General features: G+C 42.9%; 1 pseudogene; it reads left to right on the top strand.

The window, feature by feature from the left end:
- Window positions 1–700: 700 nt before the first annotated feature.
- Window positions 701–1,478, top strand: LOC133377913 (methylmalonate-semialdehyde/malonate-semialdehyde dehydrogenase [acylating], mitochondrial-like; annotated as a pseudogene).
- Window positions 1,479–16,412: the final 14,934 nt, after the last annotated feature.

Consider the following 16,412-nt stretch of genomic DNA (forward strand, 5'->3'; position numbering starts at 1 on the left):
TTTAACCTCAGGATCTGGTTAATGCAGGTGCTGGTTTTACCTGAAGGTGGTGGTGTTTTGGCAGAAATTAAAAAATCTTCAAGAAATGACAGACCTCAGAATGGTCTTTCAGAAGAGATGTAGGAGGATCAGTGAAGAGTAAACTCTCCTCAGCTTGATTCACTTTTGGTCCAATCCTACAATTTTTTATTTGAAAGTAAACCCCATGGAGTTCAATGAAACTTATTTTCAGGTAAGTGTGCATTCCACAGTCAGAATAACAACATTTACCTGAATTACAAGAGGCAGACGGAATTTAGTGTGCTAAGAAATTAGACATTTGGCTTAGGTAGGAATCAAGTTGTTCCTTTACTTCTCTTTTTATATAGATGCAGCTTAGATATATCAGTGAGTTACAAGGAAACAGTGCTTGATGCAGTGTCGGTTACATCTAATATCTTGATTCTTCTGGGAAAGCAATCAGGTGTACACAGCTAAAACGAAGACATAGATATATGAATGGTAGAATTCTGAATATTTCTTTAGCTATTTAATTCACTGAAGGGTTCAAGGAAAGGTCATTATATGAACTACCTTTGCTTCTTTCAGCTTTTTTGTCAGTTTGGGAGGCTGGGGCTGGTGCATGCTTGGATGGAAGGAGTTGTAATTGGGCACCTTTCCTGAAGACTGGGATTTTTTTTCTCCCCAGGTATAATATTGTAATGAATTGATTGATATCCACAACCCAGGCACCAATGAAATGGTTGGTCATCCCAAAAACTACCCAAAGTGAAATGGAAGCAGCAGTGGCTTTATGTAAGAAATCTTTACAGAACTGGTCTGACACATCCATTCTGAGTTGACAGCAGGTCTTCCTCTGCCATCATCAAGGATAATCCGAACAAAATTCCAAACTAATCACCTTGGAGCAAGGGAAGACCCTGGATGATGCTGAAGGAGATGTGTTCTGAGGCCTCCAGGTTATTGAACGTGTTTGTAGTGTGATATCCCTTATGTTATGTGAGACCCTTTCTTTCATCACTAAAGATATGGACACTTATACCTATTGTTTGCCTTTGGGAGTGTGTGCAGGCATTGTACCTTTCAATTTCCCAGCCATGATTCCTCTTTAGATGTTCCCAATGGCCATGGAGTGTGGGAACACTTTCTTGATGAAGTCTTCAGAGCGTGTGCCAGGAACCCTCATGTTCCTTGCCAAGCTGCTCCAGAATGCTGGAGCCCCTGATGGAACACTGAATATCATCCATGGACAACATGCAGCTGTGAATTTTATTTGTGACCATCCTGATATCAAAGACATCAGCTTTGTGGGATCTAATCAAGCTGGAGAATATATCTATGAAAGGGGTTCCAGGAATGGCAAGAGAGTACAGGCCAATATGGTAAAACTATGCATCTCTTCTGACATCTCTGTTCATAGGAAAGCTGTTGATGATCCTAAAAACACTTTTAAAATAGTGATAATTTTAATGCCTTGAGTTGTAATTCTGATGTTTTGGTATTTCATTTGAAAATGGCAAACTTTGAAATCATTATTGACATACGGTACATTTTAAATATGATTAACCGCAAACCTTTAAATATATATTCAGTAACTCTTAATTCTCTAGAAGAAAATTTCATATATTTAAAAAGCTTTTTGTGACCGCCTTTAGTCCTGGCTTTGGTAACACAGCTGTATTTTCCTTGAAGGTCTGAGCAGAGCTTGGAAAAGTTACTTTTTTGAACTACAGCTCCCATCAGCCTAATCCAGTGGCCATGTTGCCTATGGCTGATGGGAGTTGTAGTTCAAAAAAGTAACTTTTCCAAGACTATTTAATCTAGTTGTTTAAAGATTAAAGTTTCATTCGTGTTTATGTATATGGATATTGTTTATGTATTTTGCTTTGTAGATTAATTTGATATTTTTATTGTACTTTGTGTATTCTATTGTAAACCGCTTTGAGATCTTTTAGTTAGTAAGTGGTCTATCAATGGAAATAATAATAATAATACTTAAGCTTGGGCCTGATAAGGCTGCAAGCCTTTGGCATGAGCCGAAGGGCTCTTGTCCTGTGGCTCTCAGCTGAAGGTGAGCAGCTGCAGCAGAAGACACAGAGGGTAGTAATAGTGTGTCAATCCAGGCAGAAGGCATATGAAGATGGAGGAGAAGACCTAACATGGCTCTAGTATGTTAGTGGTGCCTCAGTTTTTGGTACACCAGCCTTCTGGAGACATGGATGGCCATGTAGTTGTTGGGAGTTTATTGTGTGATGGAAATGTACCACTTTTTTCTATCTATTCGTGGTTTTGGTTAGATTGTTTTGGAGTATTGATTCTGTAGTCTTATTATTGATATTGATATATTATGCTTTTATATTTTATTATTGATGTTTGTTATTATGTTAGTTGTGGTTTGGTTTGTATTTTGTGATGGTGTGACTTATTTGTATGTAAACTGCTTTGAGGTCATGTGTGACAAATAATAATAATAATAATGCCTGATTTAGCTCAGACTAATTATCAATAAATAGGTCTGGAGTTTTCTGCTGGCCACCATTAAATTTAGAATTTTTTAACAAAGGAATAACATATTCATTTTGGTGTATTTATATCATAGAATGAGAAATGTGCTGAAATAGAAACTGTACTAGGTTTTCACTGCCCGAGTATCTCAGGAAAGCATGCTTTTTGCATTTACACACCCTTCTTCCAAGAAGCTCAGGAGCAGTTATTTTATTTTATTTCTTGGCAGTGGCCACTTAAGTTTTTTTAAAGGTACTGTGTATTTTCAATGGTACATTTTTAATTTTTTTGATGAAATTTGCAGGCATTTTTGTCCCTTCTGAGATGAATACAGCCAAATTTCAGTAGAATAGCTACAGTGGTTTTCATGCAAGATCAGCTTTTATAGTTTTGTAGAGGTACTGCAGTTTTGCCGCAGTAAAGTGCACAGAACAGAACCAGGTGATATGTTACCTCAACATCCCTTCCACAAAGAACTGTGATTGGAGAGCCTCACAAAATCATTATTTCTGATTAAAAGCTAGGCTTATCAATCACAGAAGATCTCTCCCTCCCCCCCTCTTTCTACCATGGCATTTTTGTTGTATGGTAGGCTTGGGGAGAAATGTTTCAGTGGTTGCAGATAGTCTACCCAGTTTTGTAAACAACAGCATCTCCAAATTGCCCTGACTCACTTCAGAGCCCCTGATTTAGTTCATGGCAATGCAGAGAGAAATACCGCTTCAGCTCAGATAAGCCCTGAATCTTTCTGAATCAGTCCAATTTACTTTGGGATTTGGGATTAATTTAAATTCAATGCACAAAGTGTGTATAGGATTGCAATCTTATTATCCTAAACACACATACTTACAGTGGCGTAAGCCCATTGGACACAATGGTCCTTACTTCTAAGAAAACATTCAAAGGACCTTGCTGTTAGGAGGACTAAACTGGGTTAAGTGATGTTGCATTAAATGACACTTGCAAAATTCTTCCCTTAATTTTTGAGTTTGAGAGGGTTAAAGATGGGATTTGGACAAAAAGTGTTAAAGTATGTTGAAATATGAAGTATTTGAGAATATAAATGACATCAAAACTGGAAGATTTATGTAGAATTAACCATCATAATCTCCAGAAACAAGTCCAAGAAGTTCTTAGAAACTGGGACAAGGCAAGTAATTCTTTACTGGAAATAATAACCATAAAAATGAACGTTCTTTCCAGAGTCTTATTTTTATTTCAAAACTTAGATTTGATTTCAGAATCTAAATCAGTAGCAGTAGAATGGCATATAAGATAATTGAAAAATTCATATGGCAAGGAAGGAAACCCTGGATTTCAAGAAAAGTAGGGAAAGCAACTCAAAAAGAAGATGGTTTAGGTATAACTGATATGAGCTGCTACTTTAATGCAGTGGGCTTTATATGGTTGGTGCAATGGAATAATATGAGGGAGAACCACAATAGACCTACGGAAAAATATTCAGGTAAAACTAAAATGAGAAATCTATTGTGGATAAGTAAGAAGGAAAGGAGATTTGTTTCTAGAGGTGGGCCATTATATAAGAGATATCTGCATGGAAATATGGGATTGCTACAGTCACTCTCATCTAAAATTTCTCCTCTGGCCTCATTAATTGATGACAAAAGGTTTAATTTGAAAGGCCAGTTAGGGAAAGATATACAAACAGTAGATCAAGTAAGAACCAAATTAAAAAGAGGTCCACCTATTTTTCAGCTGATTCAAATAAGAATGTTTCTTCAAGAGATCTGGAGGGGAAAATGAATTTGAAAGATTATTAGAAACTGGGACACCTAGACTTTTATTAAAACTGTACTAAAAGATAAGGAAAAAACCCAGAGTAAGCCCATATCAGTATATGTTAAAATGCAACAAAGATTTGAATATGGAGATCCCTGAAGATGTGTGGCAGTTTTTATTTCAAAAAGGGTCCAGCTTCTTAGTTTCAACATTACATAAAAACAACTGCATAAAGATGATAACCCAGTGGTATTGGATCCCCTGGAAAAGCAAGATGATAAGTAAAATAAAATAAAACCGGTGATGGAAAGTGATGGATACATCAGGGATATGAAGGAGACTTTTTTGCCTATGTGGTGGGACTGTAGTAAAACATGGAGTTTTTGGAGAATGGTGGAAGTAATGGTTAAATAAATATTTAACATCCAGATAGTGGCAGACCTTTTGATGTGCCTCCTAAATTATGGACAAAGGCAAGAAAGTGTTAAGAAAGTATCAATCACAGATTTTATATATAATGACAATTGCTAGGATCTCTTTGAAAAAGCATGGGAACAAGAGAAAGGCCCAAAGAAATTAGATTTAATTAGGAAAATTTGGAATCTGTTTGAGGTTATAAAACTGACTGCACTGTTGCAACCTTACAAAATCATTAAGGAAGAAATAGAAAAATGGGTACCAATTATAGCATATATTAAAAGGGAGGCATAAAAGATTCAGGGTTAAACCTGTTTGATTTTTAATGAAATATGAACAATATGTAGTCCTATTTCTTAGCAAAGTATAACTGCAACAGTGGATTTTGAGAATAGCCAGTCCCACACCTTCTCTCAGACATACTAGTTAATCAAATAACTCACAGAGACAATCTTCTTAGGTAAAAAGAATAAAATAATATTTACTCACGACCTTCATGTTTGAGAAAACATAGGCTCTACCTTAGACAGAAATAATCTGTAGTCTCAGTCCATTTTCAGTCATTGGAGAGGATACTCCTGGAAGGAGTATCTGCCTGCTCCCTCTGCTAGAGGTTAATGGAGAATATGCAGAAATTTCTGTAATCTCTTGACAAAGGAGGAAGAAGAAGATGAATAACTCCACCCTTTAAGGAAGTTACATCATGGTAAAAAAACATAGCGATATCCCCAATACTAGTTAGAGGGAACATCTCCCTATCAAAGGGGGCAGCATGCAAGGTTGCTTATTCCAATAAAACTATCTGTTGAAATCAACATTATGTGTATAATTTATAAATTATAAACCATTCCTGGGCAAGGTTCTGGAAAGGGTGGTTGCATCCCAGCTCCAGGCTCTCTTGGATGAGACTGATTATCTGGATCCATTTCAATCGGGTTTCAGGCCCGGTTTTGGCACGGAGACGGCCTTGGTCACCCTGTATGATGACAGGGAGAAAGACAGAGGGAGTGTAACTCTGTTGATTCTCCTTGACCTCTCAGCGGCTTTTGATACCATCGACCATGATATCCTTCTGGGGAGGCTTGCGGCTTTGGGAGTTGGAGGTACTGCTTGGCAGTGGTTCCGCTCCTATCTTGCAGGTCGTCTCCAGAAAGTAGTGCTTGGGGAGCACTACTCGACCCCCTGGGCGCTCCAATACGGAGTTCCGCAGGGATCAGTTCTGTCCCCCATGCTCTTTAACATCTATATGAAGCCGCTGGGTGCCGTCATCAGGAGGTTTGGAGTGCGTTCTCATCAGTACGCTGATGATACGCAGCTCTACTTCTCCTTTTCATCTTCTTCAGGTGAGGCTGTCAAAGTGCTAAACCGATGCTTGGCTGCGATAATGGACTGGATGAGAGCGAACAAATTGAAGCTCAATCCAGATAAGACTGAGATGCTACTAGTAAATGGATCCCCTGACCAGATGATGGATGTTCGACCTGTTCTGGATGAGGTTACACTCCCCCTGAAGGAGCAGGTGTGCAGCTTGGGAGTCCTTCTGGACCCGTCCTTGTCACTTGAGGCGCAGGTGGCCTCGGTGGCACGGAGTGCTTTTTACCAACTTAGGCTGGTGGCCCAGCTACGCCCATACCTGGACAGGGAACATCTTACTTCAGTTGTTCATGCTCTGGTAACCTCGAAATTGGACTACTGCAACGCACTCTACGTGGGGCTGCCCTTGAAGACGGTTCAGAAACTGCACCTAGTGCAGAATGCAGCGGCCAGATTAATAACTGGGACCAAGCGGTCGGAGCACATCACACCGATTCTGGCCCGCTTGCACTGGCTGCCCATATGTTTCCGGGCCCGATTCAAGGTGTTGGTTTTAACATATAAAGCCTTACACGGCACAGCCCTGCAATACCTGATGAAACGTCTCTCCCGATATGAGCCTACCCGTACACTGCGCTCAACATCGAAGGCCCTCCTCCGGGTGCCAACACAGAGAGACGCCCGGAAGGCTACTATAAGAAAGAGGGTCTTCTCGGTGGTGGCCCCCGAACTATGGAACACCCTTCCTGACGAGGTTCGCCTGGCGCCTACATTACTATCCTTTCGGTGCCAGGTGAAAACCTTCCTCTTTGCCCAGGCATTTTAATATTTTAATATTTAACATGTTCGTATTCTTGTATTTGTATTTTGTATTTAATGTTTTAACAGACAGTTTTTGATATATCTTTTGTAATCTGATGATTAAGTGGTTTTTATATTATATGTGAAGTGTTTTTATTGATGTACACCGCCCAGAGAGCTTGCTATGGGCGGTATAAAAGTTGAATTAAATAAATAAAATAAATAAATAAATTATTATAATAATTAAGTGTATTAAAATTCATTAAAATATTAGACACTGAAATACTATTATAATATGGAATTATATTTTTCTTTGTGATAATTATTGACTGTTTTGTAAAATGATGTATTGATTTTTTATTGTTTAATGTCTATGTGTATGTTTGAATGATGTAGAAATTTCTTTGTTTAATTTTTTTAAGAAAAGACACTTGAGAAGTCCTAGAGCAGGGGTGAGGAACCTCTGCCCACAGGCCCAATTAGACCCATGAGGCCTGGCCAGAACATGCTTTTGGCCAAATCATGTCCACCAATCCTACATCTGGCTCAGCCAAAATGGAATTTGCAGCTGATAAGCGGCACCTGCAAAATCCTGGGCGTAGGATCTGATTAGCAGCTGATTGTCAGGTCTTGCAGAGAGCTTTGCAAGAAGGTTCACAAGACCCAACAACAAACTAATTCTCAGGTCTCTTACAAAGTGTTACCCAGAGGAGCACTTTGCAGGGGGTTCCACAAGATTCCTGTAGCTAAAAAAGGATAAATTCACAAATAGAAATGAGGGTCGGCTTTTATTATTTATTTGTTTGTTTGTTTGTTTATTTATTATTTCATTTGTATCCTGCCCTTCCTCCCAGCAGGAGCCCAGGGCGGCAAACAAAGCGCTAAAAACACTTTAAAACATCATAAAAACAGATCTTAAAATACATTAAAATAAAACAGCATTAAAACATTTAAAAAAAACAACTTTAAAAAAGGCTTAAAAACATTATTAAAAAAACATATTAAGCAATTCTAACACAGACACAGACTGGGATAGGTCTCAACCTAAAAGGCTTGTTGAAAGCGGAAAGTCTCCAAAAGGTGCCAAAAAGATAGCAGAGATGGCGCCTGCCTAATATTCAAAGGGAGGGAATTCCACAGGTTAGGTGATGCCACACTACAGGTCCGTTTCCTATATTGTGCAGAATGAACCTCCTGATAAGATGGTATCTGCAGGAGGCCCTCACCAGCAGAGCGCAGTGATTGACTGGGTATATAAGGGGTAAGATGGTTTTTCAGGTATCCTGGTCCCGAGCTGTATAGGGCTCTGTACACCAAAACTAGAACGTTGAATTTTGCCTGGTAGCAAATGGGCAGCCAGTGCAATTATTTCAGCAGCAGGGTGACATATTGGCAATACCCTGCCCCAGTGAGCAGTCTCATTTTGCACCAGCTGCAGCTTCCGGACCAACCTCAAGGGCAGACCCACATAGAGCGCATTATAGTAATCCAACCTGAAGGTTACCAGTGCATGGACAACAGTGGTCAGGCTATCCCGGTCCAGAAATGGCCACAGCTGTCTTATCAGCTGAAGCTGGTAAAAGGCACTCCTAGCCACTGAGGTCACCTGGGTCTCTAGCAACAAAGATGGATCCAGGAGCACCCCCAGGCTACGGACCTGCTCTTTCAGAGGGAGTACGACCCCATCCAAAGCAGGCAACTGACCCATTATCCGAACTCGGGAACCACCAACCCACAGCGCCTCCGTCTTGCTAGGATTCAGACTCAGTTTATTGGCCCTCATCCAGCCCACAACCGAGTCCAGGCAGCGATCCAGGACTTGCACAGCCAATCCCGATTCAGATGTTACGGAGAAACAGAGCTGGGTATCATCAGCATGCTGCTGACACCTCTTCCCAAAGCTCCTGAGGACTGCTCCCAAGGGCTTCATATAGATGTTAAACAGCATGGGGGACAAGATGGTACCCTGCAGCACCCCACAGCACAGTTGCCAGGGGGCTGAAAGATAGTCACCCAATGCTACTCTCTGACAGCAACCCTGGAGGTAGGATCGGAACCACTGTAAAAGAGTGTCTCCAATACCCAGCTCACCAAGTCGGCCCAGAAGGATACCATGGTAAATGGTATCAAAAGCCGCTGAGAGATCAAGTAAGAATAACAGGGTCGCACTCCCGCTGTCCTTTTCCCGATAAAGGTCACCAATCAGGACAACCAAGGCCAATTCAGTCCCATAACCAGGGCTGAACCCAGACTGGGATGGGTCAAGATAATCTGTTTCATCCAAGAGTATTTGCAGTTGCTGCGCCACAACCATCTCAGTCACCTTCCCTAAGAAGGGGATATTTGCAACCGGTCGGTAGTTGTCACAAACCAATGGGTCCAGGGTGGGCTTTTTCAGGAGTGGTTGGATCACCGCCTCTTTCAAGGCGGCTGGAACCACTCCCTCCCGCAATGATGCGTTGAACACATCCTGGATCCACTCGGTCAGACCCCTTCAGCAAACTTTAATAAGCCAAGAAGGGCAAGAGTCGAGAGGACACGTTGCTGGACGCATCATCGCAAGCACCTTGTCTACGTCATCAGGCCGCATCAACTGAAACCATTCCCAAGAAGTTGCAGCAGACGTTGCACTGGACACCTCATTGGGGACTACAGTAGATGTGGATGGGGCATCAAGACTGCTGCGGAGGCGAGCAACTGTACCCTCAAAGTGCCTTGCAAACAATTCACAGTGGGCCTCCGAAGGGTCTAAGACTCCATTTCCTGGAGTTGATGTCAACAAACCCCTGACAATACGGAAAAACTCCACCGGACAGCTCCTTGAGGATGTGATGGAGGCAGAGAAGTAGGCCTTCTTCACCTCCTTCACCCCCACACAGTAGGCACGGTTATGATGTTTTACTTGTGCCCGATCAGCCTCACAGCATGTCTTTTGCCACTTGAGCTCTAGCCGTCGTCCAGCCTGTTTCATTGCCCTTAGCTCACTGCTGTACTAAGGTGCAAACCAGGCTCTACAGTGCCGGAGAGGTCGCTTGGGGGCAACTGTGTCAGGAGCCCAATGCGGCTCGCTGTTCCACAGCGTGACAAGGGCTTCAACAGGGTCACCTGCTCTATCTACTGGGAATTCCCCCGGGGCATTAAGGAATCCAGTGGATTCCATTAGGCTCCAGGTGTGGACCATCTTAATCTGTCCACCACCCCTGCAGGGAAGGATTGGAGCCATAACTCTAAACTTCACTAGGAAGTGATCTGACCATGACAATGGGGTGACATCCACACACCCCTATCTCCAGACCACCCCTTCCTCCATCTGGAGCAAACACCAAGTCAAAGGTGTGCCCTGCCCTATGTGTTGGGCCAATAACAACTTGAGACAGCCCCATGGTCATCATGGAGGCCATGAAGTCCCGAGCCGGAACACTAGAGGCAGCCTCAGCATGGACATTGAAATCACCCAGCACTATCATTCTGGGATCCTCCAATGCCACAGCTGAGATGACCTCCACCAGCTCAGTCAGAGAAGCTGCCGGGCAACAGGGTGGACAGTACACCAGCAGCAACCCTAGTTTACTGTCTCCTTGGCCCTCACAGCCAGCTCCAAGACAGAGTGGTTTCCTGGTGACAGAGATGGAAGTTCTGTAGACCACAGAAGCTCCTCCCCCCCATCCCTGCAGCCTGTGGTGGTGCTGCACCAAGTATCCAGGTGGGCAAAGTTGGGTCAGATCAACTCCTCCAAGCTCACCCACCCAGGTCTCGGTAATGCACACCAAATCGGCACCTTCATCCACAATCAAGACATGGATGAGAGTGGTCTTATTGTGTACCGATGTGGCATTAAACAACAACACACACAGGCCAGTGGGCACAGCAGGTGAGCAACGAGGAACCCATCCATGAGAGGAGTGGCAGCAAGGAACAAGGCACAGATAGCCTTGCCTTCGCCTTCTATGGTAATTCACCACATCCCCATGGCTATATTTCCCTCTGCCTGTAATCACTGAAATTGGGGTGGCATCACCCATGTTCCTCCGTACTAAGACTCTTCCTAAACACCTAATATGGGCCCAACAAAGCCTGCCGGAGCAAATTATCCCAATAGGCCTCTGTGAGGATTAGGAACAGTCACACCCATTCAAACCTTTTCACATAGGGCCCATCTACTCCCCCTCCTGTCTCACACCCAGAGAGGGCCAGCCTTCTGCCAGTTACAGACTCTCACTCTGAAGGCATCTGGCAATTTTCTCCTATCATTCAGTTCACTGCACAGGCTCCCACCCTGTGCAGGAACTACACATGCACCACACGCCCTCCCCACCATCAGTCTCCTCTAGACTGGTTTAACAGAGAACTCATTTAAAAAAAACAAGAAAAAGTAATAGAAGGGGGGTAGCGCCCTCGCCCTCGGGACTCCCTAAGGGGTGCCTTCGGTGGCGACCCCACTGGTGGCGGACCTGCCGCCCAAGGGCAGCTGGGCTTTTATGCCTCCTGGCCCAGCCAGCAGCTGTTGCAAGAGGCTGCGAGATTAACTGCAGTCTCTCTCTGGAGCCAAGGTCAGGCAGGGGGTCCCAGTCCTTGCAGCACTTACCAGGGACCTCAGCTGTCTGGATAGACAGCAGCCCACAGGAGCTAGTAGCAAGCACCCAGATGCCAGATACTCACTCCCAGGGCAGGTCTTCTTCAGTCCTCTAGTGCTGCACTTAAGTCACTGAACTTCGCACTTTTGAGAGTTAGGTAGTGCAGCCCAAGGCCACATTTGAAAGAGGCTGGAAATACATATTTTGTAGTCACTTTGCATATTGAAAATAGGCTGAACGAACCCCTCCTCTTACCCCCAACTTTGCAGCCTGCTTTTCGGGCTGCAAAATTGGAATAATATTCTGTGTGATGATTAAGGATGCAGCAGAATTTTGCTAAAGTCAAACTGGGCATCAGACTAACTTATAGTTTGCACATTTGCTATAATTCCAGACTGTTCTTCTTTGCTACAAGTTTCTGCATTTTTCCCCAATACTGGATTTTTTTTAAAGTGTCAGATATAATGACATTGTTATTGATGACATCTTTGACCTAAACTGCTGAAATGTGTATTCCCTTTAACTTCTGTGTCAATGAGGTGATGATGGGAGCTATTAACATTCATTGTTTTATTCTTAGCCTGTCTCCCCCTTGTATCTTTTTTAAAAACTCACAGAAACATGCATACAGAAAACATCACTCATGTTTTCAATACATGAAGTAGCATTAGGCCACATAGTTCCAGCCTGAAAATACCAACATTTGTTGGCAGTGTGAGCACCACATGAGTGCCATAATAGATTGTACACATGTAAATTGAGCAAAGCACCTGCTTGGTTCTATACCGCTTGGATAAATTTCTGAAGTAATTAACCAAGTTTCAGCAGTAGTGGTGTGTGTGTGTGTGCAGAATGAAGCTTTTCACTCTTTGCTACAGGACAAAACTATCAAAAAACTATCCCTGCTCACGTTTTCAACATGCGTGTTGAACAAGTGTTTTTTTCCCCTAAATGAGACATTTTCATCACGAGAGCTTTTAAGTGTGTTTTTGATCCCAGATATCAGCCTGCAAAATGTAATGAGTCATGCTTTCAAATGGAAAATATTCCATAAACTCCTTGTTCACCGAATACTTGCAACTTGACATAAGGGAGAGGGGAAATCCATTGCACTTTCTGTGAAATGTGAAGTTGAAATAGAAGCCAGTAGCATTAACAGGATTTAAAAGGTAAGGTGAGAAGGCAAGGGGAACTGAAGAAGGGCAAGATGGAGGCTGTGAATAGAAAGACCAACATCAGCACATTAACAGGTGTGCAAATTATAGTCTGCAAAATGGAATGGGCAATTACGGTTGAAATGACTCATTACATTTTTTCTCTCTCTCCCCTTCTTTCTCCATTCTGATTTCCCACATAGTGCATTATGAAAAAAAAATGGTTTCAGGTGCAGACAGAAATTTGCCTCAGCAGAAGAAATTAAAAAATCATCTTGTTTTTCATGTAGAATAAAGGGGGCTAACCTGTGGCCTTCCAGATGTAGTTTGACTACAGCTTCCACCATCCCTGACCATTGGCTATGCCAGCTGGGACTGATGAGAGCTGGAGTCCCACAACTTCTGAGGAGCCACAGGCTAGCCACATACCTCTGTTGCGCGGAACCTGTTCGCCTCTCGCTCTGGTCAATAATAAACGCTGGACAGCAGTTTAGAAGAAAACTTTAAAATGGTTTATTTAAGGAAAAACAGTGCACTCACACATCAGCAGTATGCTGGATGGGTGGGTCAACAACGACCCTCCTTTGTTCTCCAGCTTTTATACCCTCAGGTAAACAAGTTACAGGAAGAAATCCATATAAGGTAATACTTCTGGTTTCACATTCTGATTGGCTAACAGGTTAGTAGGCCAAGCACACTTCCGGTCATCAGCGGAGCTTTTCCTGAGAATGTGCTCAGCTTGCATGCTGAGATGGCGGATACATAGGCCTTCCACTGTAAAATGGAGGTACTAAGTCATAAAGTAAATAACTCTATAGCCCTTTAGGGAGGGGCTAGCATTCTCAAGGGAAATTAACCCTTAACACCTCTGAGATAGAGGATAGCGAAGGTATCCCTACATGTGTCCCTACACGTATCTCGTGCATGGCTGGATGGACCCTATTTTTTTTTTGGCCACATTTTTAAATTAACACTCCAAGGCATTAATGCTTTATTAATGAACACTAACAGTGGGTGGTGGGAGCCTACCCTGCCCAAATCTATTTTATGCTCTGTTTGCAGATGCACAAATTTTCCATCAGGGGCTCAGCTTTCAAGACGTCTCAGTTCCTTCCACCTTGATCTGCAGCTGATGGCCAGCCCCCAGTGGTGACTAGGGATGGGGAAGAATGTCCGACAAAATTGAACCTGGTACCAGTTCCTGACTGAATTAGCTAGTTTGCTATCCCTTTGGAGAGGCACCGATCTCTTGCAGCGGGCCGCAGTTGTAATCGGCACTGATTTTGGGGCTGTGATTGCTATCAGCAATAATTTTTAAAACAAATCCTCCCCCTATTTTACGTATTTTTTCATAATGAAGATGTTGTGTCAACCACAGGATTTCCATTTGTCCATTTGTCCATTATATATTATGAGAAAAATCGCTATTATAGTAATATAATGCAAAATAAAATTGACTATTTTAATTGTCAAATGTTAATTGTCAAATCAACCTGCAATGTTATGTTTTTCAAACAAGATATCTCAGAGCATGCTGAGTCTCTTGTGTGGGAAACATTACGATGATGAGACTGACCCACACTACCTGCCTTGCCCTGCCCCCACCCCTCTTTCATTGCTGCTGTCCTGACCTAACCAAGGGCTGTCTCTCGCTCTCACTCTCTCTATGCTAAATGTGTGTGTGTGTCACTGTGTGACTGACAGTGACAGACAGTGTCACAGCAGCTACCTAAAAATTATGCAATTTTTCCCCACCACCAAAAAACCAAGTGGAACATTGCGATCTGATCATTCATTCACAGTAGCTACCTAAAAATTACACAATGTTTTTCTCCACTGCCAAAAAACTATGTGGAATGCTGTCATTTACATAAGTATCTACGAAAACAATTACATAATTTTTGCAACCCGAAAAAAAACCCCTGCGGATCGAATAAACCAAAAATGCGCTCAGCAGATTGAATCGGCAAGCACCAGAGAAAGTGGAAACAAAAAAAGGATGGACTGGTAAAGAAACAATGGACTATCAAAATGCATGCAGATCAGCACCATGCAGTGAACCCCATCCCTAGTGGTGACCCATGTGGTGGTCAGGGACACAGGGCTCCAACTCCACCCTCAACACCAACATCACTGCAGCTTACTTGGTCAGAGCTGGGGTGAGGCAGGGCAATGGCAAGGTTGGAGTTGCATTGGTGCACAATTGAAGCCAATCAAGGACTCCTGCTGGTGTGCCCATTCATCCCTGACCTTGCCACCACCTTGCCCCACTCCATCCAGGTAAGCTGCAGTGATGCAAATGTAGTGAGGGCAGCTCAATGGTGCTAATACTCTACATGGTCTGTCACTGTCACCTTGTTCAGTCATTTCTGGGCTGTATGGGGATAGTTTGCAACTGGAAACAGATGGAGGCTGCCCAACTAATTTTGTTGGGTCATTCAGGCAGAAGGTCATCCATCCCTAGGTGAAGGTACCTTATCCTTAGCATGTTCCCCATTTTAAGAAGATGCAGAAATGTTCATTTACAGACTTTTCTAGTAATCAATATTTCTTGGACTGCAGGAATACAAAACTATTTCAGGTCTCTAGACCATGTGGACCTTCTTGTAACAATATAGACAAATGCTCCTGCAAGTGTTCAGACAAGCAACTTTAAATGACAGTAGATACTTTTATGGTGGAGCTCCTGTGCTATATGGCAAGTAGAACGTCAACAGGCAAAGCTTCTCCCATTTCTTTGTGCAGAAGCAAAAAAGCCATCCCAAATTCACTGCTTGTCACCAGGTACTAAATATGGAAGGACTGTTTTGGTTAATATTTCAGGGTTTGATTTTGGCCCTTCAGTAAGGTTTCAGGGGAGCAGGTGCCTACGAGGACAACGTGGATTCCTTTCATTCTCTCCCTTCTCCACCCTCCATGGCTTAACTGGCTCTGTGGATGGCTTCAGCAGTGGTTGCTCAGGCTGCCCCTGCCATGTTCCCTCCACACAGTGTCCCAGGAATGATGCTGGCATGATTCTTGGGGCATTCTGGGGAGGAAGTAAGCCAATGTTGGCCAAAGCTGTGCTGCTGCTACTGCCCCCACTGAAGCCACCAAGAGATCTAGAAACAGTTCAATGTAAAGAAATAAAAGAAATAGTGGAAATTGCTGGCATCATGCCTCTGAATCATTTCAGCATTCAACTCTCCCTGAAATGGTGCCCCTGTATCAGCACCCCATCAGACAAACCATCATATTTTGAAAAGTTGCTATGTACATATCTGCTTGATTCACAGTTGCCAAAAGCAGAGCAGCTGTGCTAGAAAGAAAAGGTATTGACAATCCAATGTTCGTTCTGTGACTGAAAGAAGTGGATCTCCTGGCTTCCCACTCAGCCTGATTTACTGATGGATGTTGGATAGTGTGAACAAATTCAGAACTGCTGGTGATTTTGTACTGAGTATGGAAATGACAGAGCCAAGCCATGTATTCTTATGTGGCCTACTGAGATAAGTGGGAGTATTTGGAAGCAAGTGGCTTGATCACTCTGACATAAGACATCATCCTTGGTTTTGTGAAATGGTTGTTACTGATCAGGTATCATGTAAAGAGCTTTCACATTGTGAGAACCAACACATATCACTAGGAGGCAAAGTTCTCACATGTCATTCTGTGCAAAGTGACCAACCATTTTTAACTGCAATAAAATGTTAAATCTGATGTTTCATTGATTATTTTCCTTCAGGTTCTATGACCAGAGGGTCTCGGTCTCTCTCTCGGTCTCGGTCTCTCTCTCTCTCTGACAAATGCTTATTTATTCATGCAAGACAGTCATTATGATATATGCACCTGAACCCATTCTACTTGACAAAGTACTGACAACTGAGAGCAAATTGTATTGACAGAGCTCCCTTAGCTATAATTACTG

This window comes from Rhineura floridana, chromosome 2 (genome assembly GCF_030035675.1).
Source record: "Rhineura floridana isolate rRhiFlo1 chromosome 2, rRhiFlo1.hap2, whole genome shotgun sequence".
Taxonomy (NCBI): domain Eukaryota; kingdom Metazoa; phylum Chordata; class Lepidosauria; order Squamata; family Rhineuridae; genus Rhineura; species Rhineura floridana.